At 42.7% G+C, this 27128-nt stretch overlaps 1 protein-coding gene across 2 annotated transcripts in view; it reads left to right on the top strand.

Annotated features, from left to right (window-relative positions):
* Positions 1–27128, top strand: part of pvalb6 (parvalbumin 6) — a 57014-nt gene that overhangs the window by 23185 nt on the left and 6701 nt on the right. Inside the window, exon 1 of one of the 2 annotated variants that reach the window (XM_069675998.1) lies at positions 19667–19715. The exons of the other annotated variant lie outside the window; for it this stretch is intronic. The gene's annotated coding sequence lies outside the window, so the exon portion shown is untranslated. Of the gene's footprint in view, positions 1–19666; positions 19716–27128 lie in introns of those variants that run through there. 2 annotated transcript variants of the gene reach the window in all.

Here is a 27128-nt window from a genome sequence, read left to right as displayed (position 1 = left end):
GAAGAAGAAGAAGAAGCCAAAGAGAACAGAAAGGTATTAACTTCCAAACTTAAGCCTCGAAAATTGAGTCATTTTTGAACATTTTGCCACAGAACATTTTCTGGCAGTGGATTTAAGGCATCACCTTTGACAGGTTTATTTAGGTAAAAGAAAGTTTTCTTGGTGTAACCGAACAGTTCCAAATGTGAATTCCTTCTCTCAGAAAACTTTACATCAAAGATGATTTCTGAAGGTATTTAGATGTCAAACAATCCTGAAACCCCTTGGCTTTCATCTGATGACAATTTAGCCTCTGGAATTGGCCGCCAATTTTTTGTGGGCTTTCTTTCCAAGACTTTGCTTTCCACGAGGCTTGTTGTTTTACAGTCCAACTAGCAAATTAAGTGGTGAGAATTAAGTTGGAGCTGGGATACGCCGTCCACGAACGGATTGTTTTATGCACTTACATGCAGATTTTCTCTTTATAGAGATTAATTAGAAGCTAACTCTCTATAAGATGTTAGGCAATGGTTCCAGGATGCATTCTTTTGCTCTCCATAGAGAGTGTTTTTATGAACACAGCCAGGGTCGGACTGGGAACAAAATTCGGCCATGGCAGTTTTTGTCCAACATATGCAGCGTAATAAGGTGGGGCGATTGCTCCTGTATTTCCGTGAACAACCTTTATAAAGAATAAAATACGTCTCCGCAACCTGTGAATGAAATGATCTGTACCTGCATCAATAACGTCGTGATCTGTCCGTATTTCCGCACACAGTTAAAGTATAAGCATCGTCTCTACAGTCAAACGTCCATACGCTTCATATATTTCACTGATAAACACTGAGCTGCATCAGGCTTCATGATCAATCAAAGTTTCATATCACGTCATGTGATGCGAAGCCAGGGTTGCCAGGTCTGCGGTTTTCTAGCGGAGTTGGGCTACTTTTGAAAAGGCCGGAGAGCAGACCATTCTGCTGTTCCAGTTAGCGCTCCGGTGCGATCGTATCCCTTTCAGAAGCTCTGTAATCCAGCCTGAACTTAAGTGTCTTTTTCTCCCACAATCCCCCCCCCCCACACATTTCTGGTGGCCTGGCGGCCCACTAGGTGATTTGCCAGATTGGCAGCCCGAGCCTGCGTACAGCCAATTCCTGTGGAACCACTATACTGGTCCAGATTGGTTCTGATACTCCTAAAGGCCTGTGTCCACTGACAGCGTTTTTTGTGCTGGTAGCGCCCACCACCGCAATTTCAAAGCACTTCCCATCTGCATTTACTGTTGCTTGGTTACAAAAGTTGTCTGACAACACAAAGAAATGGAATCATGTCCTGAATTATCAGCAACTCTAGACATGGAAATTGTACCCTCGGAAAAATGAAGGGATGAGCTTCTCCTCCGCCATTGTTGTTGACAAAGTTGCTATCTGTAGTCCCGCCTCTTCTTGATTTTGATTGGTCGGTGAGGGAGAAGCGACATTGACAAGCGTGACGGTGTTCCGAAAAGTTGATTTTTAAACTGAGCTGAGCGCTGAAAACACTGAACTTTGAACTTTGTTTAGAAAATAGGCGCTGCCAGCACAAAAAATGCTGTTAGTGGACACAGGCCCTAATACGAGTCAGTCTACGAACGGAAAATTAAACACTGCCATCACCGCACATCTGGACCCTTGCCCACAGATTCTATATTCACCTGCACATTCTGTTTATAGAAGTCAATGTCAGCGCTTCATGAAAAGTGAAGGGATAGCCAAACTGATAACAGTTCATCCTGACAGGAACGTAAATATCTTCATCAAATTCCGTGGCAATCCTTCCAAAGCTTCTCGAGACGTTTCAGTCAAAACCTCAAACCTTATAGTGGCACTAGAGGAAACGTGAAGGGATCATCAAAGTCAGTAGGTTTTATCGAGGGACTGTCTTATTGCCAACCTACCAGTGTTGCCACAGAGCCTTGTTGCTAGCAGGAGTTAAGAGAACGTCTGAAATCGTCTCTCTCATCGAGCCGTCATTGCGTCACACATCTCACCACTGAATACGGGAAATCAGTCCTCTTATATTTTCCCCTCCTTTCCACTCTCCTCACTCCGCCTTATCTCCACGGCCTCCTTCCCTCTTCCCTCCTCTCCTGCACAACATGCCTCTCCTGATTACTCCCCCTGTCTGTCTCCTTGTCTCCCTCTCCCTCCCCTCACCCCCTTGCTCCCCTCCTCACCTGCCTCATCTGTCACCTCCGATTCCACGTCAGGAGCCTTTATTGGCAGGTCCGCTTCAACAAGTACTACAACCCAAATCCTCTGTGTGCCGGTGTGCGTGTCGGTCTGTCTGTGTGTGTGCGGTGTGATCGGAGCAAAGAGTGAAAGTGTGCGTGACCTGATGTGTGTGTTGTAACTCTGGGCAGCTGCTATTAATGATGCCAAGCAGGCAGGGAAGACAGAGAAAGTGCTCTTGAATGAATGATAAGCTAAAGCCTGTCGAGGGGATGAGAGGGAATCACTCTTAGTCAAACACTCGTCCTGCTCCTTCTCTTTCTGCCATTCACTCATTTTGTTAGCCGCTCTCTCTCTCTCCCTCTCTCCCTCTCTCTCTTATCTCTCTCTTGCAACTTATCGTCTTATTGGATCTTAGTTTCCTTCATCTTAGTGTGTTCAGCCAGCAACGGCTGGGGAATAGGAGGGTCATTAGGCCCCCCTTAGCTGTAAAAACTAAATCTAATTGTATCTTCATTTACGTAATGATGCTCCTGTGACACTCACGATGACGACCGTTGACCTTTTCAGCTTGTTGTGCAATTTGATTGGTTGGTTTGCATGTGGGACAACATAAACAGACGTTGCTCTAACAGTTCCTCTTTTAGGAGTTACTACAAGTGGCGAATTGACGAATGAAGTACAACAAGTTTGTGTTCATCAGCTGCTATTTGGGGCAGTGACCAGAGAATGCCTATTCCAGCATGAAGATGCTAATTGCTAACGTGGTGGAGACAAGAGCTGTGTCCCAATCCAGCGGCTGCAGCCGGCGGAGGTCGTATTTGAAGGCCGTATGCGTCATAGAAGCGCGTCGAAGGCCGTTCCAATTCGAAGGCTCCTTCAGATGCGGCCGACAAATGCGTCCTCCGTTTCCTGGACAGTGAAGGATCCATTGGGTGCATCCTTGGCGGCCCAACGTATTGCGAGACGTCAAATTAAAACAAAATGGCAGACTTTTGCGATGCCAAGGAATACATGGCTTTATTGAGAGGACAGTGGATAGTGTTCGAAACAGGGGAGGAGAGCGGGGATGACACGTGGCAAAGGGCCGAGGGCAGGAGTTGAACCCAGGGCTGCCGCATCGAGGACTGTAGCCTCTGTATATGGCCGCCGATTTAACCACTGAGCTGAATCGGCGCCCGGAATACACTTTAAATGTAAAAGTTTTTGGTTTCAACTCAAACCCATAGCTAGCTTTACACGTTTAAGAAAACGAAAGGGCCCTTGAAACTAATTATCTTTGAAATAATAGGCTAACTTACTCGACGTTAGTTATGCTAGCAAGTTAGCCCGCTAGCTACCTGTTGCAAGGCAACAGGAGCAATGTTTAGTGACGCAAGGGTAGACCAGACCGTCTCATTTCAGTTCGGCTTTAACGGTCTACGCAGGCTGACAACGGAGCATCCTCCGTGTACCGCCTCTTCCGAAAGCTGCAGCCCGTGGATTGGGACACAGCTAACGTGGTGCTAAACATGGAGGATAAGGATGAGGAGGACGGTGAAGAAGAGGAGTGTCTGACATTATTACTGTAAGTTAGCCTAGTGAGCTAAACTACTTCTGTCGTGTGCTGTGCGCCTCAGGCTAAACGTTAGCTAGAGCTGGCAGGCAGCGGCTAGCTAGCAGGAGTTGTGTGGTGCTGTTTCAGTAATTTAAGATTAATACTGTACCTTAAAGTCGAGCTGAAACAATATTTCGAGAGTATCTAGCTTCCGTATCGTGACGTATTTCCGAGTGAAACAGGACGTGCAGGCGGGACATATCATTAGAGGGATTTGATTTGATCGTTGAGAAGTGGGCGTAGACAGACGTTCTCCACAGCGCAGTAGCTAGCTAACTGACCGAGCGTTCTTGGTGCTCTGCGGCTAAATGTTGCAGATTGATTGGTTGAAATTGTTTGGCGCTAACTTACGTAAGCACACGTGAAATTTAGTTTTACAGGAAGAAAGAATGATCTGATTTTGATATAAGAATACGAAGAAAAGGATTTTCTGTTGTTTTTTTTTGCCTATATTGTCAAATAGATGCACAATATTACCGGGGATGTGATCTAAAAGGATTAAAATGACATTTTTCATTTCACCTCGACTTTAAAGCGTTAAACTCCAGCTGGGCCAAAACCTTAAGTATTTACTAAATCCACAGATGCTCTTTAAATTGTTTTGGATTGTTGCTTGTTGTTCTTTGAGTATCTTTTAATTTTAGAGCATTTAAATAATTAACCTGGATAATTTAATCTTCTTTTTTCTCTAGTGAAAATCTTTGTTATTGTTTGTTTGCTTTAAACAACCCAGCCCCTCCCCACAGCTCCCCCAGTCACAATCCCCCTGGCGCTGCTACTGTCTGCACGAAATGAAGAATCTTTGCACAGAACACCCTGCAGCCCGCACACAAACACACACACACACACACACACATAAATAACAGGGTGTGAACGCTGACATGCAGTAGCAAAAAGTGTTCAAGTTTTGATGCGGGCTGCTAAACACCGACTCCCCTGGGTGCACCGGCTACCCTTCAAGTAGAAACAACAAAGGTCAAAGTATTGATCATTATTCACTCTCACGAGCTCGGTGAGTTAGTGAACGCAGCCTTTCTCTATTTTTCTCTCACACACACACACACACACACACACACACACACACACACACACACACACACACACACACACACACCAGTTTCCTTCTGAGCGTGATGGTCAGGGGAAGGACTGCAGTGTGGCGTTTGAGTAACACTCCTACATTATCGTTTTAGGCTATACAGGAGAAGAATCCAATACTGATTATGTTCTCTCTGCAGCCTACACATTAAAGATACATCACACACGCACACACGCAGGCATGACTTGGTTGTTGAACCAGAGCTCTAACAAATCCCACGCACATACATGGAGTCACATGTTCATTTATGCATACATGAAACTTTGCTCCCACACTCCGCTCAGAACATCGCTTATACACTTCATGTTTCGCCGCTCTGTTTGTGTTCATTACATCCGTGTGTACAGGCTTCGTGTGTGCCGTTGTTGTGAGGCAGGTACAAAGGTCACAGGGGTTTGAGGAAAGGTATGATAACTGAGTCATGAACCTATTGTGACAAGTATCAGGGGATGGGCGTGAGGAGAGTGTGTTCTGGTGAGTGTGTGTGGAAAGGGATGAACGGGCCAAAGGCTGAGCCAGGGGCAGGCAGAGCCAGAGTCTGTTTGATCCAAAGGAAGCTTAGCATGAAAGCGTGAGAAAAGAAACTGAAGATGAAATTGACTCCTGAGGCTGCTGGGTGCTCTTTTTTTTTTTTCTCACGGAGGAGCTCTGACAAAACAGTTTTCTAAAACCACTCCTCTCTTCTTCTCCTCTGATCTTTTCTTTACTCGTCTGCTCTTTTCCTCTCCGCCATAAAATATAATTGGGTAAAGTAAAGTATTGCAATCAAAACATACTGATTTTATTAATATTTAAAATGCCCATTGGCCATCTTAAAGACATCAAAAATAACAACTGAGCTCAGCAATTAAATCATGCGCCCCAAATACAGACGCCACAGTCCTCGATGGGGTGGACCCTGGTTCGACTCCCTCCCCCCGCCCTTTGCCGCGCGTCATCCCCAATCTCTCCCTCCCTGTTTCGAACACTATCCACTGTCCTCTCTCTCTCTCTAAATAAAGCCATAAAGTCCCAAAAAAATCAATTTGAGATTTAAAAAAAATCTATTTTGTACTCCATTGTTTATTGAAGGAATAGCACACAAGAGGGAGTGCTGTTGTACTGAATAAATGCACAGAAGATAATCACAGCTGTGCTGATATTAAAGGAGATGTTTGGTATTTTTAAACCGTGGGCCTATTTTTACTCATTCGGGTGTTGAAATGACTCATAGGAACAAAAACTTTTGGAATTGGTCTGTCGATACGGTGTAGGTACCAGATGTGCTCCGCTGCCAGATCGGCTCGGGGTCCTGCAGCTACAGATGACGTTACACATTATGATTGGCTGAACGTCTTGTATGCCATAAGGTACAAGAAGATATATTTACAGTCCTTTACTGATTTTGTTTTCTTACCAGATTGTCTTCCTCTGCTCTCGTTTTAAAATTTGACAGTCTGCGACGTGACTTCACGGCATTCGTACACTTTCCGACGTGAAGCCAATCAGAATGTGTTACGTCACCTGTAACCGCAGGACCTGAGCTGATCTGGCAACCGAGCACATCTGGTACCTACAACGGCCGCAATATAATTGAGCAATTGCGCCCGATCAAAGTACGTCAGATTGTTACTCCAGGTGTCCGACAACATTACAGAAATAATCCCTTCAAAGATCGTCCTTTCTTTAAAGAGTAAGATCCTTTTTGTGTAACCAGAAACAGAAGTCTCGCTCAAGGGGGAGTCTCGCAATGAAACCTCATGGCTGGTGAGGTGTTACCTGCACAGGACGGTGGAAACGTGAGTTTTAGTTGGAGAGAGGATTTGTTTACGTAGAGGACTTACATTAAGGATATATTTTAAAAGCCGTGGCTGAATATTTACCTGATTTCGACGATGAAGAGGAGGCATTTGAATTCGATGGCCGTCCCTATTTATTTAAGCCAGAGTATAATAGTTTACGGGATCATTTCCGTGATGTTGTCGGACACGTCGGGTAACGATCTGAGCCTGTCAGTGGCAAAAACAAGCAGTGTTAGTGGACGTACTTTGATCGGGCACAATTGCCCCAGGGGATTATGTTATGAATTGCAGCTGAGAGACACACCCAGTTGGAAGTCCCAGTGCTGTTATACTCTATATCATCACTCATAAATGTCTCTTGGCCAATTAAATTGCTTGGTTGTTGTATAATAACGTAGCACTTAGTGGCATTATCTTCCTTTCAAGCCTGAAGGAGAACCTACGATGGCCTGAACACAAAAGGCCCTCTCCATATTTGGTTTGTCCTTTTTAGGCTTCCGTAGAAGCATGATAGCACTGTATGTCCGTCTCTGAGGACGAGACCTGCTCCCTATGTCACGTAATGAAGTGACTGCTTATGAACTTCTTCAGCCAAAAGAGCCTCCTAAATCCAGCACAGTTTTTAAATGTAATGTTTGATATTTAGGTATTTTACATCTGATATTCTTTAACCCGAGCAGCTGCGTCTCTGTCTGGAGTCTCCATTTATAAAGACTTCTGTGTATTTCTAAATACATAAAAGATTTATTTCATCCGTGTCCCCGAAAAGCCATGAATGATGCAGAGTTTCTTCAAAGCTTGGCGACACCTTTCCCAAACTCTTCAATTATAACTGCACTCTGCGACTATCTCCTAAAAAGAAACGCACTGCAGCTACTTTAGGCCAAACTCATTTCAATCCAGGATAAAAATAAAACCAATTTCTCTTTTTGCAGGGCATGAAATGGTGTGACATTTTCTTGTTACACTCGGACAAAGTTGACTCCACAGAAAAATATTTCCATCGTTATACCGCCATCATTAAAACATCCTTACTGCGTGCTGCATTCAGTGGCAGCAGCAGTGGCTCAGTGTGCAGGTTGAATGAATGCTCTTTTATCTAATCAGCTCATGCTGTGGTTGTAGGTGTGCACTTAATAAGGCTAACAAGTCATGTCACCATGGGACATTAGGAGGGAGCGGATCGATGCACACGAGACAGCAGTGCATTATCTTGACTTAATTATAGTGTCTCTCTCTCTGGTATCAAACCTCCTCCCTCCCTACACATACGGACACACATACTGAGCACTCAGTCCACTTTGGTCATCTACCTAATACAAATGATGCAATAAATCTTTTGTTCTTGAGGGTTATAACATCTTAGAGAGGTTTAATTCTATTGTGCACTAATGGCTTAAACTGTTAAGTGCTTCTATTGTCCAACCGGGTTATATCAATAAAGTTTAAATAACAGAAACACCTCGCTGGACCATGTTAGCTAACTTTACTTTGCTACATAGACCAAAGAGTTGTGTGTCTTCCCAGAAAAAACTTGCTGAATAAACAAGCTAGCTAACACTTACTCTTAACAAGGCTAGCTAGCTAGCTTGGTTGACGTTGTACATGAAGCCTTGTTAAGCTCAATTGAAGACTGAAGTTCTATTTTGCAGCAATAGCTTAGCTGGTTGATTTAATTGTTGTGGCTCTAGCTAACTGAAGGCTAACTGGCTAAACATTTTAGTAGCTGTTGAACTGAAATACTCCATTGTTAAGAGTGTTAGCTAGCTTATGTTTGCTACTTTGTCTCTTTAGCAAACACAAGCCAAAACTCTGTAAAGTTATCTTCCCTGCTGCTGTGAAACTCTAAACTAAACAGCTAGCTAACACTCCTAATCTTCACATTGCTGTTTAGCTAGTTAGCTAGCTTGGATGAGGTAGCACATAAAGTCTTGTTAAGCTATTTAAAAGCTGCTTTGCTTTGTTAAATGTAATTGTTGTAGCTCTAGCTTAGAGAGGGCTAATTGCTTAACATGCTAGCAGCTGTTAAACTGACTAAACACATAAAAACCCAAAGCAACACACATTTTAATGTCCAGAAGACATTTGTATGGACATAAATAAAAGTGCTCAGAATTAAAGCTGGGTTAGGAAATTTATTTCAGAAGCATTTTTGTTGAAATACATGTTGGACCTCTTAAATACATGTTGAAACTCTCTTAAATACATGTTGGAACTCTTAAATACATGTTGGACCTCTCTGTTGAATCTCGTTCTGTTGAAACATCGAGATAGCAAAAAGAACTAAAATGCTTGGGTGGCACCTGCCTGTCTGCCACTTCCCTTCCTTCCTACGCGTACTCAGCTTTAAACTGAAGACACATTTTGCACACAATCACTATTCTTATTTAATGACGGCTATACTAATGGCTTCAGTGTGATGTTTAATTGATTGATGGATATAGCGATAAAGGGCTCTTCTTCTGCCTTGCAAACTGGCAGAGTCATGTCCAGAGGCTCCTTTACCCGAGTGAGTCCTTGACTGAAATTAGATTTTAACTGCAATGCGGCTGGCTTGCAGGGCACAGCACACTGCTAGCCACTTGGAATAATGTGTGTTAATGGACCATCCACTTAGGATAAACTCTCAAACTTATATTGTCCATAAAGAGCAAATAAAGTTAGACATCTGCGGTATGAGTGGGCAGAGCAGGAGCTGATTTCTCCGTGAACGCCAGCTCTTATATCTAAGTGCAGCATTTAGTAGTGTGGGAATTCCAAGTTGCCCTTGGATTAACAAAAGGAACACGTGAGCGCCAGACGGCCGGATCAGACCGTCTGTGACAGACAGTCGTTGTTGGTTATTATCATAACGGGCAGATGTGTCCATATGCTGCTTGTGTAATTGAAGCCTGAGAGGATTTAAGGGTGGAATAATCTTCAGAGGTTTTCCCTTCTTTATTGCCTGACACTAGTGATTTGTTGGAATTCGATATCCTTTACAGCTCACGCACCACACATACCATAGTGAGCAGATTTCCCTGTGCACACTGGATTCAAGGTCAAACACTTTTTTAGAACATGCATGTGTGTATATCTACTGTGTACATATTCTTACATGTATATGCAAATTAGTGTAGGAGTTAAATGTAGCATATGCCCTCGTGTGTGTTTTAATGTGTGTGTGCATGCGTGATTTTTTAATTACTTTCAAACCCCCATCTGCTATTATATTTTAATTGTTATAAATCACCAAGCAGGACAGTTGTTAGTACGTATACATGAGCTGTACACATTTTATCAGTAAAGTAACATTTACTGCCGTTCACACTTTGGATCGTCTGAATTCAGATCAATGTTATCCGCCTGCAACAAACGATTTAACGGCTTTTATCAACTATCACTCATTAGAGCCCCAATCAGTTACAGCTGTGTCTGTCCACCGGGTAAACCTTTATGTGTATAAAAATCTACAATGTTGACACTGAAAATATTGTAAGAATGAAATTTAAATTAATTTGTTAATATTGTGATTTATTCCGTTTTTCAGTCGAGGGACCCCGTAGACCAAACCCTCTCATACTCAGTGGTTACGCTCAGTTATATCACCATATTTAATCTTAATTATTATTCTTCTCTTCCATATCCTGAACCCTCTTTTCTACTTAAACTGACAATCTCGAACAGTTCAGTTTCGTTCTCTTGGGCGCCCCCTAATGGTGTTATATGGTAATTGTAGGAGGACACGCGGTTTCGATCCCTTTGTTACGGTTGTAACGCTTGATTTTCCTGGCTGATGGTCGTTTTCCTTTTCAAACTGTTTGCTTCATCTGAGCGTCGAATATGTTTATTTTTCTTTGGATTTTCACTTATTTTTGAAGTTGTATCTGTAGTCATCCATCTTTTCTTTGTTTGTTCAGCCATAGTAGATGACTGTTGTGAGACCGGCAAAGCAGCCGCTTAGCTCCGCCTACCCTCTCTGGCAGACCAACCACTGCTGGCTGATGGAAAACGCTCCGTTAACTGGGCGCCACAGACACCCAGTGCGTAATTCTACTATATACTGCAAATGCAAAGGCTTTCATCAGTGGGCCATAGGCTCAGTCACCATTGTGTTATCTCATCTGGCGATAGCTATCGACTTAACATTTATTTAAATGAAAATCTTCGAGATTATAACTTTAACTTTCCATCTTTAGTCTGACTAATACTTTTCCTTTTTTCATTGATAACCCACACCCCTGACCTTTTGTGTGTACTTTCGGTCCCTCTGTCTTCCCCTCCTCCCCTCCGTCTCGCTGTCTTTGAGCATTCGCTCTCTCTCATATCACAGTGCTGGAGCTCATATTGCTTCTGAAGTCCGTGTCAACTACTCCCTGACACCTGTTTTCAGGGCTCACATTATTCTACCCGCCAAGGCCGGCACCAGATACTGTGTGAATCACACAATCACCCCGCTCCACCCATCATCTCTCCTCCAGACCCTGTGCTTCACACGCTGTAACTCTCCTTGGAATTCCTGGTGTGTGTGTGTGAATGTGTGTGTGCCAGTGTAACTGAGTGTGTTTTTCGAACTGTACAACATCATAAGGCTTATGTCTTATTTCCTTTAATAATTGCTATTTTAACTACAATAAAAACAGTATAATTGAAACAGCAACAACCGGTTATTTCTTATAATCTGACTCTTCCGCTCATTGGTATCTTTGTCTCTCTGCCAGTTCAGTTGTCTCCCTGGTTAACCATTGTCCAGTGTTTTGTTCTCCATACATAAAAATGTATTGTCACGCAAACCTTAGAGGCCCTAGAGCTGCAGGGACTATTGACCATATTCACACGGCGGCCATTTGATAATATTTTACTGTTGAGTTACAATCGTTCAGATCACTTTCAGGTTGATCAGTAACCTGAAGAGGCGACATACAGTGAAAATCCGGAGTGAATGTAGGTCGTATTTCAAGATAAAACAACATATTTAATAAGCTAACACGAGCGTCCAGCCTCTTACTAGATAATATTACAGTAAGGTAGGAAGTGGCAGAAAGCTAATCCACTGTCTAGTTGTTCTACACGTTACAAAAGGAAAGGCTTTAGTTACTAGTTAGCTTGGAACAAATAACTGTTAATAACGTACTTACTAGCTACCATAATGTTAGCTAGGGAGTCCTTCAATGCTAGCATTAGCTGTTTTCTAAAGGTGCTTAACTGGCGTCAAATATGTTGTTTTACTTTGAAACATGGATAGATTTCCCTTTGGATTTTAACTCTTGATTGTCTCATTAGTTGGTCAATTTTCAAGAAATGATGAAATGATAACAGTTGTCAGGTACCTGTCATACAGTATGGTATGGTGTTGAAAAATTAAGCCAACACAGAAGTGCAAAAAGCTGCAGTTCCTCAAGTGTCCACTTGAGGCTCCAGAAACCAAGAAATAACATGATGACAGATGGGAAAATGCCCATTTTTACAGCAGAAATAAACATGTTTACAGCCTGGTACAAAAAACGGTTTTGTTATAAATAGCTAATTTTATTGTTCAAGATAATACGGGGGTGTTTTTTAAAAATTTTTTATCACTCACCCATTATAATTATATTAAGCCTTAAATTATAGGGGCAGGGTCACCTGAGTGACAGGTGGAACCCGCTGGCTGTCTGCTAGACGTCACTGAACTTTAATTCACCGTGTTTGTGTTGTTGGAGCCTTTAAGGGTTTTTTTCTCACGTAAAAATTTTACATAATCTTACCTGCTGTGTGATTTATGGAACTAAACATGGCAACAACCATATCCCGAACTCGAGGCTTCATTTACGCAGTCAAGAAACCAATGGGTGACGTCACGGTGGCTACGTCCATTATTTATACAGTCTATGACAAAAACCTGGAATACAGCAGGAGCCTTTTATGACGGCATTTGAGCTTCCCACCCTAAGCATGACATCAGAGGAAAATGGCCGCCATGTGAATATGGTGAATTTGGATAATTTCCATTGCCATGATTCTGTAGTTTATGCTAAGTGCTATGCTATTCAGGGTTAATGTGTAATCCCATCCCTACAGCGCTTTAGTTAAAGATAGGTGGCAAAGTGTAAAGTAATAAAAACTGTGAACAAAAGAGGTTTGAAGTGGAGCTCTTGTTGGGACATTAAAGGCTGTTAATATTCTGCATTAAATTTGTACTCCAGTGTGTTTTTAGTCTCCATTCTCAGCCTGCCAAGCCAGCAACGAGACAACCTTATTGACACCACATGACAACAGTGGAGGTATTGGTGATTAAGAAGGTGATTAAGATGCTGTTGATGAAAACAACCTTGACACCTAATGGCTTTGATAGTTCGACCTGAGAGATCTCATTCTCCAGACAGACACGTAGAAAGGTCCCTGACAGTATTCTGTCACCACGCTAATGCATCTTCCTCCCTAAATCACATCAAACAAATGAATTTTTACTGGTCTTTTTCGCCCTCCATCATCCTTTCCTCTTCATTGTCAAGGCTTCCTCTACAGACAGGTCAATCACTCTTTCAGTCTCCTGGTATCTCTCTAATTCTGACGGAGGGTGAGTTGTCAATATCTGCCAGCCCTGCAGCGTGCAGTGTTCCTTTGCATCAAAAGGATCCGATTATATAGAGGGAAGGGGCGGGGGGTTGTGTAGATTCCTTAATATTTACACAGGAAGAACAATTATTAACTTGGTGGGTCGTGCTTCGCATGCAGAAGACAAGAGCACACACACTGGACACACATATACAAAAACAGACAGCAGACCAGATTGGACTGGACGTCCTATTAACTCCTCCTCTTCTGTTTCATCCTAATTTCTGTTGTCATGTAAAATGTCCCCCTTCCCCATCTATCTATCTATCTATCTATCTATCATTTGCAGATTCTCTTTCTCTTTATTTTTCATCAGTCTACACCCTTTCCCTTAACATTGTTTGTCCTTCCAATATTTTCTCTCTGTACGTTGTCAGTTGGGAAAAAATGCTTAGACAGAGTAATATAATCGAGTACATGGAGGACAAACATGATGAAATATAGCTACAGAAATTGTCCGACGTGCCTGGCAGTTCTGGCACAATATACAGAGTTGATTTGTTGGCAGTTTAATGTAAAATCTTTTATTTCCCTACAACATTATTGGCGTACTGAAGCATACCTACGTGCCCCATAACACCCTTTACCTCTACAAGCCAAAAACCACCTTCTGCTACAGAAGACATTGGGTAAAACTTGGGAACTTCAGAACCGGCCCGCTGCTCTTAACTTAAGAAGTCAAGCGGATTGACTTGATCTGAATGCAACACCTTGACAAAAGGATGCAGAAGAATTACATCGTTATTTACACATAATTTGCCTTCCTGCTCTTTGAGACAACCTGCAAAGTTCTGTGGACAAGTGAAGTCAGAGACCGGCAACCTCAGTTCCCATCATATGTTGGATGTGCATATCCAGTGATCATTAGCGTAAATCAAGAGTATGAAGGGGTTTTTGTTGGTTAATTAAGACGACAAGTGGTCTGGTATGAATAACAACTACATCAATAAGGTGTTTGTAGCAGCGAACCAGAAGGTGAAGACCAAATGTGGACCTAAAGTAGTGGTGTTCAAGCTAACACAGGTGTTGCATATTACTCAAGCCTCCTACAGGATGTTGTATGTACAGTGTGTAGTCTTGTTTCCCATGCATGGTACAGTCAGACTCTACTCACCTAGCTTAGAACTTTCCATTTTCATTGGCAATTTGGAATCACCTTGGCCAGGGTTCCCAGAGAGCTGAGATGGTACTGAAAGACTGCAGATGTCCGGTCAGCAAAATTGTCCCACATTTGACACAATTGGTCAATTGAGGTCAGGACTGCATTAACAAATGTTGATGAAAAAATAATGGTTTTAGTTTTTGACAAAATAAGGAGAAAATTGCCAATTTGTTCCCGGCTATGTGTAATTTAATTGATTAGGCAGGAAAAGCTAAAGCCTGCAAGAACAAACACTGTCCTCTGCTTGGTGACATTCAGCTGGGAATTAATACCCTCAAACAGCAGCCTCACCTTCCAGGCGATATGGGAAGCATAAATTAAGTGTCAAGTAGATAGAAGGTGTTATCCAACATTACCTGTGCAATGATGTTATTATGATAAAACCTCTTCAAGGTTGTCAAGGATAATCCAAAGAATTTTGCTTTGGGCAGGAATTTCAAAGGGAGGTAGGGTGGTGCGGAGGGCGAATGGATATTTCAATCACGCACATGCTTGAACCTTGGTGTCAAAGGCAGGAAGGAGATGTAAAGTTCAATATCATCTACATAAGAAGACAATGGAATTTCTTTGATTTGACCTTGGACTTGAGATGTTGAGGTGTATTTTGAGAACAGGAAGGTTTAAGCCCCTCGTGGGAAGCGTAAATGGTGGAGAAAGATACCTTCTCCATGAAACAAAAATTCATTTGATTGTTAAAGAAATACAAAAAGACCCGCAAGAATGTCAAAGAGGGAGGCCTAGTTGAGAGTATCAAAAAGGACAGACAAATCTAACAAGACGACAATGACGGAAAGTCGGTGGTCTAGAGAGTTGGTGGGTTAACTCAAACATTATAGCATATCCATACAAATCAAAATGTGCTGAAACCATGTGGCTGGAAACATAGTCCATGTGTCTCTCCGTCTCTTGATGCCAACCTCAAATAGATTCACAATGCGTCTGCATTATGTTGGCCTACCTGGATTCAGGTTTAAAGCCATCCCTCGGTCTCACATTTCCTTTCTTGTCTCATTAGCATCACTCTCTTTGTTCTTTTACTCCCTGGACTTCTTCCTGGTTGATCCCAAGACTAACATCCCTTTGTTCCAAATTTGAGGATGTAATATAAATGTAATCTTACGTTCCGGTGCTCGGAAAGTTAAAACAAGTCTGTGATAACAGAGGAATGACAGAAACAAAAAGGAACTGGGCAGAATCTAACAGTGGTAGTGGTGGTTTACCAGTCAGGGCACAGGTGAACTGGCTTTGGTTTGGATACATTTTCTCCCTCTTCATTTCCATCCTCCACAACTGTCAATGCATCGTCTAACATTCACTGGTGAGATCCATTGACGACCTCAAGCCCTCTACCACTTCACTGGCCTTATCGCTCCCTTTCTACTTTTGCACTGTCTGCATTCCTGTTCTAATCCCTTCATGGCCAATCTTCTTTAACTTTCTCCTCTTTCATCATCCTCCTCAGTCTCCCATAGCCTAGCTTGCCACTACTCCCTCACCTGCTACTCATCCCCCCCCTGCTGAGCCCCTTCTTTGTCTGAAGAGAACTGCTAGAAGGCCTCTGGCACATCATGGGATCAAGGCAACCCTCTGGGGCCATTTGGCCATCCTGTGGGAGGGTAGGAGAAGGTGATTAATTTTCTCCTTCAAGCCATTTCCTGGTAGATCTAAATTTGTTGTCCCAAGGTCACATCAAAATAAGATGAAGACAGTTGAGGAGAAGAGAAAAGAGAAAAGGCATGGCAGGGATCGTTCAAAAGATTTAGAACTTTGAGGTTGAGGATTGTGGATTGGACTGGGCACTAGGCAGATCAACCAGACCTTGTATCTGAAAGACAAATAGCTCATTTGTCGGTGTCCCAAAAACCAAATATGTCTTCCCAAAATGACTCCTCTTGACGTCGTCTGATTTGCAACTACAACTTGGTTGGATATAGGGAATGGTTGCGGTTTAGGTGATGCAAGTGTCAACTTTTGTTGGGATACCGGACACAGGATGCAATTGGCCCAACCATCCACGATGATTTCCTTTCTAAGGTGGAGCAGCTGTGGCTCAGTGGTTAGTGGGTCGTCTCCCAATAGGAAGGTTGGTGGTTTGATCTCTGACTGCTACAGTCACATGTTGAAGTGTCCTTTGGCAAGACACTAAAACCCCAAATTGCTCCTGAAGGCGTCAGTGTTTGAATGGGCACAGATACTGACTGGAGATTGGCACAGTAGCCTGTGAGTGTGAAAGGGTGAATGTGACGTAATGTAAAAGCGCTTTGAGTGGTCGGAAGACTAGAAAAGTGCTATATAAGTACAGTCCATTGACCATTTAAGGTCATGTTAGACTATAATTAAAAACAGTTGCCTGTGGTCAATGGGCTAAGTAAGTTGTCACAGCTAAAGTTCCAATTCAAAGTGCCAGGGGTAAAAAGGATAGGTGGTGTGACTGATAATGTTGCTCCTTACGTTATCCAATAGGGCAATACAACATCATCCACTAAGGCGCTGTGTTGGCCAATCCAGTGTATGCCATGTCATTGCGTGTTCCTGGCGCATCCTTCATACTACCAACGGTATATTTCTACTGTTAACCTCGCGATTCTTGACACACAATAGGAAGTTTGCCATTGGGATAACTTTCATGATGGAATAACTTCCATTAGCCTTGTATTACAAACCATTGTTTTTTCTTTGGATTAGTCATCAAAATAATAGATGGGTTACTCCAATTGGCCTTTCTAGTGTTGCTTTACCAGTGCCTTAAATAAACAACAACTTGTACCTCATGTTTTTGGAGGCCCAGTTAGAGGTTTTGTGGTCGTGTAAAGTGTCATGAACCGGGGACCAAGAATGAAAGACTCAAATGCAAACTCAGACCAGTGGACAGATTTCAGAGTTTTAATGCCGGGCAAGGTTCGGTACACAAAATAGGCAGTCAAAAATCAGGCTAAGGTATCCAACAGATGTGAGACAAAAGGCAAGGTAAAAGGGCAAACGGGGTCAGAATCAGAGGTCAAAAAACGAGAGCTAGGAACAAAATGCTGGAACGCGACACTAGGGTACAAACGAACTGGCAATGAGACAGGGGAAGACAGGGGGTAAAATACATGTGGTAATGAGGGTGATGAGACACAGCTGGGGAGAGCACAATCAGGAGCAGGTGAGCACACGACGGGGGAGGGGCAGGACACAGACCTGAAACAGAGACAGTGGTGAGTGATTTCAAAATAAAACAGGAAGTACCAGACAAGACACATGAGGAAAAAATTAAACAAAACTTAACCTAATGGGCAGGCATGACATAAAGAAGTCAAACTAATCCTGTCTTTCCCCTTAGAGAAGCCGATCACCACCCATCATCCTTCCAGCAAACACATGTCAACTGAAGTTTTTGCTCAACTTATCTTGTCGTTTTTAAGGCGAGGACCTTCCTTGGCATATTAGACCTTCTTCGAACCATGTCTTGATAAAGTTAGAAAACAATCAATGGCACTGGAGTGCCAAACTTATTCACATTTCATCGTAATTCAAGGCGTTCCCGACTAGTTTATCACTCATTTTTTAAATTGCTAATCGTTAACTAATTATTCGCTACTCTACAAAATTGATTAAGGGGTAACTCATTAACTCATAGCATGGTTCACTAGTTATTGGGTTTTTATTCTTTCCTAAATTGTGTATCCTATTGTAAAATGTTACCAAATAAATCTCTGCCACTTTGGCTGGACATAATCCAACATCAATAAAGCAGCTATCATAAATCACAGCCGTCTCATTAATATGATGCTTTACCAGCAAACGAGAACAGACCACTGTCGTCAATTGTTTCACAGCAGAGAACACACGTCTTGTTACTCCAACACACCAATACTCACATAAATGTTTCCCTCCCAAGGAAAGTTGTTTGTGGCTTTCACGTATGGACAGTAGCTCTTGTTTTGACATCTTCCAGCCAACGCCTCCTGAAGGTCAGAGTGTGAGGTTCTTCAGTAATAGCCCTGGTAGAAACAGCTGATGTTTGCTGTGATCTATAGTCTCATATAAGTGCGCCAGAGGGAGGATGCCCGGGCAGGGAGTGCAGCACTGTCTCACAGGGATGTATAGCTTGGTGTTTTATTGTTGACGTTAGCTATGAAGAGCAGTAAGGCCATTTGCTGGTTCTTTCCCTACAAAGCTGAACTACAGAATCGACCATAGAGGCTTTCTCGATCCTTCCACATCTTAGTTGAGCTACAGCTCTTACGTTACATCGATCAGGTCACAAATCTGACGCAAAATGACCCAAATGGGTAGTTTTTTGAATACTAACTTCACTCAACCGAACTGAGAAAGAACTGTCCAAGCCTTGACTACTAATGGTAGCTTGGTAATCTGCATTTTAAGACTACAAACTAGGGATTGTGTCTCTTTTGAGCCTAACCAAAAACAATGGGCGCCTAAGGAGCACTTTAGTCCGCCAAAAATGTTACAATCACTGGGCACCTTTGGGAAACTTTGAATCGAGCAACATCAGGAATGTGGCCGTCAAATTGTGTCCCTTTTAAGTTTAAGAAAGTTTATAAGGCCCAGCTGCTTTTATCAAACAACTCACAGAGCTAACGTTAGCTTAAAAAGCTTGCTAGCTAAACCTGATCAAAACAACCAGCAGCAGTAAATGTTCATGTCGAGTGATGAAAGTAGTGCTCACTGGATAGAAATAAGAGGCTGACTTTAGTCTACATCTGTTGACTTTAACCCATTGTTTCATAGGCTGCAACTGAGGGTTGTAAATATTCTCCCATCGCTACATTAGCTAACATCCTACATGCTAACTTAAGTGGCTGTGTTGAGATTACTACCGTCTCCATAGGAGCTGAGATTAGAGGAAGAGAAGAACACATTAAGAGTGAGCGACAGCGTTTTCATATGATGAGGAATAAAACTTGAAACGAAAAGTCTGAGACAGAGTTGGACAAAAAGAAGACCGAGAGAGGTCCCTCGGGTGGGAAGTGATATCAAATGACTGGAGGGAGAAAGGAGGGATTGAAAGAGGGAAGAAGGAGGGGCAAGAAAAGGTGAGCATAAGACAAGAAGTTTGGCTGCTCTGAGAGGGGGAGACGGATGATTATTAATAGTAATGTTTGATTAGCGTGTGTGCAGACAGGAACGCGATACGGGCTGGCCTCGCACCATAACATCACTGAACCCGTGCTGAACTGGACGCCCATTTTTAATCCCAAAATAGTCGGAGAGGACGCATATAAAACAGAAAGAGCAGAGGCTCTGATCTTCTACTGGAGCTCCCTCGTACACCTATCTCCTGCCTCTGTACCCATCAGCCAATAACCAGGTAAGAGGACTAATTCAGTGATCACAGGACAGTGGATGGTTGATGGTGACTGGTGGTGATGTTTTTTTTTTGGCTTTTTATGCCTTTATTTTAGTGGATAGTGGCAGAAATGGGGGAAGAGAGAGTGGGGATGACACGCAGCAAAGGGCCGAGGGCGGGAGTTGAACCCTGTTTATGGTCGCCGATTTAACCGCTGAGCTAAAGCGGCGCCACCGCGTCGTCTTCCTACATTTCTTCGAGCTTCTTTGTGAACAAATGTGTGATGGATGAAACCAATAGAAGAGCTTGTACATCGAGAAACGCTTGAGAAAAATTGTAATTGACCTTATTTTCCAGGCTCCTCTACACAATGAGATTGGATTAAGATACACAGACTGTATATCAACAAAACAATTACTTTCTGACAGCAACGGTTTGCTGCCAAAACAAAGGGCACAGGTGTAGTTTCATTGCAGTGCTTACTTGTGATATCCTTCAAGGTCAAATTTTAATTACACCTAATGAGATAAAAAACAGTCTCCCTCCGTGCTCCAGGGAAGCGTAACTTAGTCTAAATGCTGATACAGTGAAGGGCCCGAAGTTCCTCTGGAGAATTAATTTCCTCTGATTCTAAAGTCGATCACAGAGATGTTTCAAAATGTTGCACGTGCTCGTAAAGTAAATGAATAAAACACATGAATATTCAGAGAAAGAGCTGCACTTAGGTATAGATGCAGTTAATTAATGAGAAGGACACGTAATGTTTTGTTTGCGTGTCACACTGGAAAATGTGTCTTTTCTCCGCTCTTAATGCTCTCTGCTTTCAGCGGCAGATTAAGAGGAATTTACATCCTTAATTTGTTTGGTAACATTTTATGCAAATGTGTTTAAAATCTGCATACTTACGACACATGTTTGCAAAGTCATCTTATCGGATCATGTATTAGCCTGTCCTACATTATGTTAAGTGGGAACGTGGAGGCTTCATGCATGTATGCTCACACACACATATACATTTTACTGTCAAAGAAAGGACGCTGGATAGTGTCGGAAACAGGGAAACCCGAGGCCGCCACATGGAGGTTTGTGACCTCTGTATATCGGACATGTGATTTAACATACATTTTTTTCGCACACATTTTTATCTGCTTTTTTTTTTCATGATTTCATAATGATTTTCATGCTCCATATTTCAACAACTATTGGATGTATTGGAAATTTATAAAGGCTTTTATGTTCCTCAGGTTGATCCAGATTTGTTCCAGAATCCAGAAATCCAGAGTTTTTCTAGACAAACTATTTGAATAATTGTTAATCAAAAATGTTACAACTTATTTTAAGAAAAATTGTTTGTATCCTGGAAAAACAAAACACTGTAAATGTAGCCTATTCGTGTCCACACATATATACCATAAAAACATCTGCCTGTACAAATATATGTCCACAAACATACAAAACAGATATCTGTATACCTCATGGCTCCTTCATGAAGATCAAACATTATTTTTTTTATAAAAACATTTTGTTTTTATTGTTGTTATAAATCTTTACATTCATTTGATTCCACATTTCGCAGGAGGAGGTGTATTATTGGTAATCTTCCAGTTTGTAGCATGATTCTTTCTGCACTCATAAGTCCAACACACACAATCTTTTTCAAACACGGCCAGCTTTTATCGTCCATATCATTCAAATTACATATTATTGTAGATAAGGGTGGTATAACTTGCTTCCAAAATACCTGCATTTTAGGGCACAGATGTTACGACTTTGCAGTTTTGCTAAAGCACCATCATCAGGTTAAACAAAGTGGCTGAACAATGAAGCCAGCACAGAAGTGCCAACAGCTGCAGTTCCTTCGAGTGGCCACTTGAGGCTGGTTCCAAGAGCGAGTCAATTGAGTGGCTAACTTTACAGCAGAATTAAACATGTTTAAAGCCTGGTAATAAAAAGTTTCTGTAGCTAATCTCTTGACAACTACATGTGAGTTGAATTTTTCTCAGGGCCTGATCAGACAGAACGCATTTGAGCAACTGGGGGCGGCTGTTTTGTTGTTGTTTTCAATGAGAGGGACACTTTTTATGCGTTGCTTTTACATTGCAGAGCGCCTTGCATTTTTCCGCTCTGTGAAAAATAACGGTTAGGTTAATGACAGCTAAGGATTTGGTGGTTGCCTTAACAGAAAAAAAAAGGTGCTGCGAGCTGTTCATTTTTTAACCGTAGGCTTCAACAGAAAAGGCAGTGCGGTGCGCCTTGCATTTTACAGCCTACAAAACGCGCTCTGTCTGGCCCTAAGTCCGCCCTGTTTGCACTATAGTGAAGCAGTTAGCCTGCTAGCTCTTTTATCCAATCAAATCCGTCAGCTAGCATCACAGATAGAGACTCCTCCTGTGGGAAACACTGTTGTTAAAAAGCGTGTTAGCCAACTAATGAATTAGCAACAGTCATAGACTTGTACTTTATCTGCAGTGCTAATTAGCCAATGTTAGCATGCCGACGTGCTAAACTTGAGTTGTGTTTGGTGTCGTTTTGAACATACTAGCATGCTGATGGTAAAATTTAGCTCAAAGCAATGCTGTGTCTCAAACACACACACACACACACACACACACACACTCTGGACTATTGTTGTTGCCAAGATGTAACTGTGTGGTTTAGCTAGCCTGTCCTGTACCTGCCAGGATTAGACAGTGGACAGCGGTGATAACAGCAAGCTGATCCTCAGGGCTCTGCACTACTGTTATCAAACCCATTCCCCTACTGCTGTGTGTGCGCGTGTGCATGCGTGTGTGTTTGGCTCGCATGGCTGCAGGCATGTGTACCTGTTTTTTTTTTTCTTTTGGATTAAACACCATTGCACAAACTCTCTCTATCAGCAGCTCTATAAAATCAATAGATAATATAAAGCACACTAAAGAGATAGCTCCGGCCACATTCGATCATCAAGCTTAATTAAAGATCTGTGTAGAATAGTGATTCAGATAAAGAGCTTATACAGAGGAAGAACATCAGAGGGGCCTATTGGATTCGGGAAAATGGCCTGTTAAGAGTTATTTAGATTCTTCAGATTAATTGGGCAGCCACAGTGTCTCCTTTAGTTCCCCTTAACCAATGATGTATGGACGACACTTCTCCACCTCGTCTCATACCCCCAGAAGCGGGCGCTTCCGTCTTGCCCATTTGGAGCCAGTCTGCGCAGTAAAGATCGGCTGGTGGAGCCGTCTGCAGAGATCCCTCATGTCAGCAGAGCAGCTTCTTGTGTAGCAGCTGTTCACAGATATGGAAAATTCAAAGACGTACATTAGTTACGTCTCCTCTCGCTGTTCGTCCTCTACTCTGCTACTTTGGAGCAGAACACTGCAGGAGCCGTATTTGTCAACAGAGCTGTCAATCATGACGCCACACCCTGTTTTTACAGCATCAAATGAAAAATGAACACTTGGACGTAAATCAGCATGTTAAGAACTAACTATAATGACAGAAACCATGTTTGAGAAAAATGTATTTGATGTGTATTTTGATTTTATAGTTTGACTCATGTCCCATATGTTAACATGGAGGAGGCGGGGCTTATGACCTATACTGCGGCCAGCCAGAAGGGGGCGATAGAGAGGGTTTAGCTTCACTTTTAGTGAGCTGTCATGTCGTCCATCTTTTTATACAGTCTTTACAGAAACTGAACAAAGATGTGAATATACCTAGTTGAGAAAAATAAATGCGTAACATCAGACTGTTGGGGTCCTGGTTTGATTACACTCATACTGCTTCAACATTTCCCTTACAGCTGCATTCAAGTTAATCATTTTAGAGCTTGCGCACATATATTCAAACAACAGTGACCTCAGTGTGAACTTAAAACAGCAAAATGCTCCAGGGCTGTGAGAGTCGCATATAAACAATCAAATCCACAAATAATGCTCATTGTTAAAAGAGTACACTGAAAACAGTGAAAACACAACACCCTCTGGAGAGGACGAGAGTTCACCTCCAGTTCACACACTGCCTTTACTGATACCAAAGAGGAATATTCTCCTGCGGTGTGTTTCCCTTTCTCCTTTTAAGCAGTGATTTGCTCCAAGTCGAACACATTTTCTCTACTTTTTCCAGACACCACCATAAACATACAGTAAGTCAGAAGAGCATGTGAGGCTCGTGTTTCTTGAAATACTTCTCTAAGCCTTCCACCTTGTCACCCTGTCCTGCTTGGCGTCCTCTCCAACTCATATAAAAGGACACGTATTCACACGTTCGTGCAGCTGTTACAGCAGACAGGGGAGCTGGCAGCCCTGCAGCACGGTTAGGTTTCCCACACATAGGGGGAGACATTAGGGTGATGGGGACTTCCCACGAAGGAAACCCAAGTTTCAACTGCTCTATTGCTCCACTTCAAAGGACTCATAGGTCGAGATGCCGTCAGAATCCTGGAGAAACTTTGAATTGCATTTATTTGTCAAGTGTTAACTTGTTCTCAACTAATCTCTATGTACAGCATGGACGTGGATTTCCAGGAAGAGAAGTGTTCTGTTTGAACTACGCTTGTAGTCCAAGTAATATTGACCACTCGCGTATCAGCAGGCTGCGGCGTATGCAGGAAAAACAGTCCGTGAGGAGAGCAAAAGAATGAGGAACGTAATCCACCGTAATAACATCCTTAGATCTAAACTTTAACTTGAGATGAATTCTCTTGACGCTATGTCACGAAAGCCGTTAAGCCTTCAGATTTCCTTGAATGCATCAGCTCGATCCGACCTCCGTTCAACAAACGACCATTTTAAAAGTTTTCTTCTCCTCTTGAGGATAGACCGGACAACACTTGAATTTTTACTTCTTACAAATCTGCATCATGGTGTTAAAATGTCGTCAAAGGTAAGACCCGTTAATAACAAGTAAATCACAAGTAAACGTTTTCTCTCTCTGTAACAATGCAACATGCGGAAAAGGGAGTCTTGACGGGAAGTCGTTTATCGCTTACCGCCCAGCACGTTCGCCGGTGGCCCAGAGGCGATGTCGTCTCAGACTATAGCCAATGGGATCCAAGATTGGTTCTCTGCTAACGTAGGGGTGCAAAAGATCACCACACTCCTGGTTCGGGTCGTATCGTATTTCGGATCAGCAAATAAAAAGAAGGATTCCACTCTGACAAATAATGATAGAGCAACGATATGACCCAACCAGCGCACACTCACAGATTCATTCACCAACAACCCGACTCTCAAAACTGGAAATCTCACAAAATCTCTCGTGGTCAAACGAGACTTTACAGTAAACAAACATGGCGGAGGACTGGCAGGAAAAATTGGCGATGATAGTTTTAGGACTTTTTCCTAAAAATGAATGAAGAGAAAGAAAAAGCTATTGATGAAGTTGTGGAGACACTGTGAACTAACCCTAACTCTGACTAGCTTAAATTTGTCACTGTTGTGTCGTCCTTACTGTCCCTGAATAACCACAAAACCAAAAGGTGCCGGTTTAACTATCCCAAAGACAAAAGCTTTCATCTCAGGTAATCGACTGAGACCAACAACCTGCAGAGACAGCAGATAAGCACAACCACACCTGGTCTTTATACGGGCCTTTAAATAAATCAATGCGGCAGACTTTATACACTTCCACAGGAGGCACGCGGGCGGAGATATCTCAGTGAATCAATCTCATCCTTCTCATTTCACACTGAATTGTTTCCTTTCCCCACGGACCCCTTTGTGGTAAAGGTCAGAGAGGGAGGTCGTGCTTTTATAATGATAAAAGATCAGCCGTGTGGCCACACAACTTCAGCGTTATTCAGTATTGATCTTTGTGTGTTACCTAAGTAGATAACACCAAACCTGAAGAGAAGCTCATACATCACGGTGTCGCCCATGTAAGAATCTATGAACCTGAGATCTAGCCCGGGAGAAATTTAATAATTTCTATTTGTGGTCATATTTATCATCTTGTGAGATTTGTCTTCATTCATTTTAATTGAGTTCTTATTACCAGAACTCTCTCAAGTCATTAAGTGATGATTTCCCTGCACTGTGGTAAATATTTCACCCAAATGAATGACTGTTTTCTGTTGTGAGGTTATTACTCTTTAATGCAGCCAAATAAAACCACACTGTGGCAGACTATTAAACAGATAGGAGTGTTTGGACTGCTTGAGGCATAATACAACCAACTGGTGTTGTATGTGTGGTTTGTAGCAGGTGTGAGTGTACAGGACACTCGGACTGTATTTCCACTGAGGAGGAGAGAGCAGTGATGTTGTCGAGCTCAGCATTCTGTGCTGCACAGATGAGACACAGAGAATGATGATGGCACAAGGATGATAGTAGCACAGTGTCATTAGGGTGACCTTTGTACTTTCGACAGTACAGGAAACTGCTATCATAAACAGACAGGTGTGTATCTACAGTATGTGTGTGTAGTTGGGCCCACTGCAGGACTCCAACTGTCTTCTTAAAGGGAATGTCAGGAACCTGGTTGTTACCTTACGGGGGTTAGGACTAACCCTAAACACTAACACTAAACCCTAAACCCTAAACCCTTAACCCTACACCCCAGATCCAAACCCTAAACCCTTAACCCTACACCCCAGATCCAAACCCTCAACCCCAAACCCTACACCCCTACACCCCTAGATACAAACCCTTAACCCTACACCCCTAGATCCAAACCCTAAACCCCTACACCCCTAGATCCAAACCCTTAACCCCTACACCCCTAGATACAAACCCTTAACCCTTAACCCTTAACCCTAAACCCCAAACCCTAAACCCTACACTCCTAGATTCAAACCCTAAACCCCTACACCCCCAAACTCTAAACCCTAAACCCTGAACCCCTAGACCCTAGATCCAAACCCTCAACCCTAAACCCCTACACTCCTAAATCCAAACCCTTAACCCTAAACCCCTACACCCCTACATCCAAACCCCAAACCCTAAACCCCTACACCCCTAGATCCAAACCCAAAACCCTACACCCCTAAACCCTTAACCCCCAAACCCTAAACCCCTAGATACAAACCCTTAACCCTACACCCCTAGATCCAAACCCTAAACCCCTACACCCCCAAACCCTAAACCCTTAACCCTATACCCCTAGATCCAAACCCTGAACCCTAAACCCCTACACCCCTTAATCCAAACCCTAAACCCTAAACCCCTAGACCCTAGATCCAAACCCTCAACCCTCAACCCTAAACCCCAAACCCTAAACCCTAACCCTGAACCCTAAACTCTGAACCCTAAACCCCTACACCCCTACACCCCTAAATCCAAACCCTTAACCCTAAACCCCTAAACCCTAGACCCTAGACCCTAAACCCTAAACCCTTAACCCTTAACCCTAAACCCAAAACCCTAAACCCTTAACCCTAGACCCTAAGCCCCATTTTGAGACACACACAAAGTCATCCAGTCCTGCTACGACCACCTCAGGAATATAAGCCGG

The sequence above is a fragment of the Semicossyphus pulcher genome, unplaced genomic scaffold (genome assembly GCF_022749685.1).
Source record: "Semicossyphus pulcher isolate SPU_LCO1_2020_fin unplaced genomic scaffold, fSemPul1.0.p SCAF_25, whole genome shotgun sequence".
Lineage (NCBI taxonomy): Eukaryota > Metazoa > Chordata > Actinopteri > Labriformes > Labridae > Semicossyphus > Semicossyphus pulcher.
Note: the sequence above shows the minus strand (reverse complement) of the source record. Positions and strands in the feature narration are given on the sequence as shown.